We start from the raw sequence: 4275 nt of genomic DNA, 5'->3' as shown, positions 1-4275 counted from the left end.
CTATTTGCATACTGACACATTTTTTTCTTTCTCCTGCTACTGCACTTAACCTGAGCACCAAAGCTTTCCAGTACAACCAGGGACTTTCAGCATAAAAGCATGTTTTGAACAGAAGGCGGCAGCACCAGGAGGCTAACAGGGGTGAATTGCCTTCCTTCTTGCTTAACTTTCCAGTTTAGGAGTAATGAAATCAAAACAAAAGCATTAATTATTACCTTCCTCTGTAGACAGTGTCACAGTTCTCACCACTGTCCGGACATTTTCCTTTTCTGGAGCAGGAAAAATCATAGAATCGACGGGAGGAAGAGAAGATCTTGAAGGACCTTCTGTTCAGAGCAAGCAAAACATAAGGAAGTTTACCAAACATAAAAAACTATCACGAAGAATAAAACACTTTAATTATTCATTACTGTCAAACATACAGTGACCAGAGCATGCAAATAAGAGAGGTGACTAATTTGCCTCTGGTTGCCCTTGGAATTCCCATCTAGAACACCAGCTGGCTGAGAATCAGGTTGCTCGATGCCCCCAGCTAAACATGGAAGTCTATCCCTCAAGCAGCTCCCAGCCACCATCACCTGCCATTCTGAAGCCAATCAAATTTCACTTCTTTGGCAAATAGTTGGATTCACCAAAGCATAGCCAGCTACCCGGTATTACTGGAAGAGTTTTTTTTTGAAAGAAAAATCATCACACAGGATGAAGGTGAAGAGGGTAAGAAAGTAGGGAATATTAACTCACCACCGTGTCTCTTAGTTTTTTCCTTCATTTTCTGCAATTTGATTTCTTCAAGTGTTTTTATTCCAAAATTCAGACCGTCCTCTGAAAACAGAAAACAGTTAATGAGACTAAGGCTTAGAGGCACTCACTGAGGACCACAGATCCTCAGGCTTCTTAGTGCTCAGGAACTTTCAGAAGTATTTAGAATAAAGCCTGTCAACACTCCTCACAAGTGAAACAACCATAGAATCAATGGCATTTTGCCCCTCCTTTCACCCTTCAGGGTAAAAGCTGTAGTTTTAATTTTAATCCGTTTACGTGATATTAGATCCCTCTATCGTTAGATATGGCTTTCAACAGTGGTTGCCAGGCTGCACGTGCAGCCATTTAAACTCCATGCTGTGACCCTGTTTTGTTCTCCAAAAGGAAAGAAAAGGAGTTCAACTTTCTGACCCAATGGGCACATGATGGTATCAGGGAGAAATGAGATCATGGAAATAACCGAGTCCATTCAGCACCCCTACATTCTGTTGTGTTTTTACGCCACATTGCTTTTGAGTTAATTGTCAAGTTCTCCTTCCGATTTATCCTACTACAGGTGCTGGAATACCTTGTTTAGCAGTAGTAGCACTGGCTTTCCGAGTGGAAATCATCCGTAATCCATTTTGGCCTTCCTCAGCTGGTTGCTGGATGGGAGTTTTAGTTTCTTCTCCTTCCGCAGAAAGCTGGTCTGAAGGGGAAAAATCTATTCAGTTATGCATAGGCCAGATTGTTCGTGATTATGTAGCTCATGCAATGACACTTCAGTCCATGGTTCCTATAAAAAAGCTTTTTTTTTTTTTTTTTTTTTTTTTTAATACAGCTACACTGACCTGATGAACTCGTAAGTAGACTACCCTAGGACAAAACATCTCGGACTCTAGATTCTCTCTGCAGCTTTAACTACTACACAACATATTACTCTTCAGACAAAAAAAAAAAAGGAATTTCCTTCCTAGTTTCACATAGAGCTTTACACAACAGACGAGCTAAAGCCAAGAGTGGTTCTAAGCTTTCCTCCAACATTTCAGGTTCTGTCCGCTGACTGCCAGACAAAGCCACCAGTGACCTGACCAGACTGCCTGCCCTATCGCTAGTCAGACCTCAGGTCATCTGTGATTTATACATTCATTTACAGCACAAATTCCTTCCAAGAACCAAAGACTTACACAATCATTTACAGCACAAATTCCTTCCAAGAACCAAACCATGCTCACCATCATCATCTTCATCATCATCTGCAGCATTGATTACAACTGGAGGGTGTGTAGGGCTTGGGACATTTTCCGAGTTTTCCACTTTCATCACCCGCCTTAGCTATGGAGAGGGATTGGACTGGACGGAAAGTTTGTTTTGCTGCAGTGACATCTGAGCCACTTTCAAATCATCGTCCGTGGACTCAGGCGGACTTGGCAGTGTAGCTAGAGGAAGAGGAGGATCATCAGTAATATGGCAGTTTAAAACTTTGACCACAATGCACGAAGATGGTAGCTAAGGCAGATAACCTGCACAGACAATGAATTCAGCATCTCCTTTTGCCCATCCCGCCACTGTTTACACCGTGAACAATGACTTGCCTTCAAACAACAACACATCTCCCTACCACCCAGCAGAAGACGAAACAACAGAAAGCAAACTGCAAGGCAAATATCACACAAAGCAGAGAGAAGCTGAGCATGAAAGCAGAAAACAAATACCAGCAGTACAGCAGCAGTACACTCGGTTTAGCTGACCACCTAGGACTGCAGACCTTTTCCTGCACTCACAAATGGACGGTTACCTGATGTCTCCTACACTATTGGCACCCACTAAGTAATATGCAAAATTAATTCTTCAATACTTAAAGAAAAAGGACCTAAACTCACTCTTGCTTGGTGGTAAGAAGACTCCATCGATGTAACGTCCCTTTGCGTGATGAAAAGCACAGTTGGCTTTCTGACAGCCTACTGGCTGCTTCTCCCAGTAGCAGGGAATCTCAGCGCGCTTTTTCTGAAGACAGAAAGAAAGACAAGCTCGTGATAACATGCACCTAAGGTTTGCAAAGAGATGCACAGTTCCAGGTCACGACAGCGATAGGGCTGTCACAATACAGTGCTGAAACATCATTCCAAAGGTCAGTTTATCACGGAAGTATAGTATTTCCGGGCATATTCACAAAGTTTGCAGAAGCTGTAACCACTATGCACGTTTAGCCTTGTCATCATTCAGTTTGAGAAGACAGGCACTCTCAGACATCAGTTTACGGTGGGTTAAACTAATACACCTAGGATTATACTAGGATTATTCAGAGGGAAAAAGAACATCTTAAATTGCCTACGTTAACTCTATCCAGAACTACTTCTCGGAGACTTCGTTCTTCTGCACCTTTAACTTTCCCCACTGCTTCCTAGCCCAGGCAGCTAGAACAGCATTATCTGAAGGACTCCGGGACACAAGAGACCTGATAGATCATTATCAAGCCTGCTCTCAGGAGGCTAGTACAGCCTGTTTATTACCCCCCTGCTCCAGCAGGTTTTAGCAGTCTAGTTAGCGGTTATTCTGCATCTGTTGAGAAAATACTGTCGGCGTCTAATAAAAGAAAATCTTGCTAAGATGTATCCTGCAAAAGCACAATCAGCACACCTACAGCACTGAAAAATGCTTTTGTTGATTTATTTTGAGAACACATCTTTAGGCACTCACGTCAATTTCCATGTGTCTGAATCGGCAGACATTCCTGAAACAACGACCCTCCTGCCACAGCGTGCAGACTGTCTCGTTCCCCAGAGCAGCTTCGCAGTGGCGGAAGGAACAGTTGTCTCCCTGTAACCAAAAGGAAACCAACAAGGAAAATATAGTACAGCCTCAAAAACGTCCATGCTACTGCCTCAGGTTGCTACGATTGAATTCAGAATCTATCTGGTTATCACGTTAACCAAAGACCAGTGTGCCTCCTCCTCCTACTCTACCCCTTCCTGAAAAAAATGAAAAAAAAAAAACCAACAAAAAACCAAAGCAAAGCAAAGCAAAAGAAACCCAGCCATACCTTGGTACAGGTAGAATAGAAATAGAAGTAGCAATCGTCTCCTTGTTTAGACATGCCGACAAGTTCTGATAACAAGCTCGGGTTCTCTCCACAGGGACTTCCTCTGCTCTTGGAGAGAGCTGTCTTCACCCTTGCTTGGGCTGAAAGTCTTCCACTGGCTTGTGATCAGTGAAATCTTCTTTTTAAAAGTAACCCTAAACAAAGTACCAACAAGTGAAAAATAATGAGTAACAAGCATTTTTCCAGCTTTCTTCTGTTCATCAAATTAGTTTCTTGAGGAGAGCAATGCCTTGAAATCAGCTGTTACGGGAACTAACACAATATTAAACTAAAGTTCTGTAAAGCTGCCAGGAGCTTTGTCAGCAAGTGTTCTCTTCCACGTCCTCAATAATATGCCTTGGAGCACATCCGGAAGCCTGAAAATGGAGTCACTTCTTCAAAAACCACCTGATCATACATGCAAGGCAATGATCAACTATGGCTACGAGTAA

At 42.7% G+C, this 4275-nt stretch overlaps 1 long non-coding RNA gene across 1 annotated transcript; it reads right to left on the bottom strand.

The window, feature by feature from the left end:
- Positions 1-303: 303 nt before the first annotated feature.
- Positions 304-2112, bottom strand: LOC310891141. The gene is made up of 3 exons (XR_014577446.1): positions 1977-2112; positions 1331-1450; positions 304-822 (listed from the first exon to the last, which is right to left on the bottom strand). It is a non-coding gene; the product is annotated as an uncharacterized lncRNA (long non-coding RNA).
- Between the last annotated feature and the right edge of the window lie 2163 nt (positions 2113-4275).

The sequence above is a fragment of the Anser anser genome (assembly GCF_964211835.1).
Source record: "Anser anser genome assembly, contig: HAP1_SCAFFOLD_77, whole genome shotgun sequence".
Taxonomy (NCBI): Eukaryota; Metazoa; Chordata; class Aves; order Anseriformes; family Anatidae; genus Anser; species Anser anser.
Note: the sequence above shows the minus strand (reverse complement) of the source record. Positions and strands in the feature narration are given on the sequence as shown.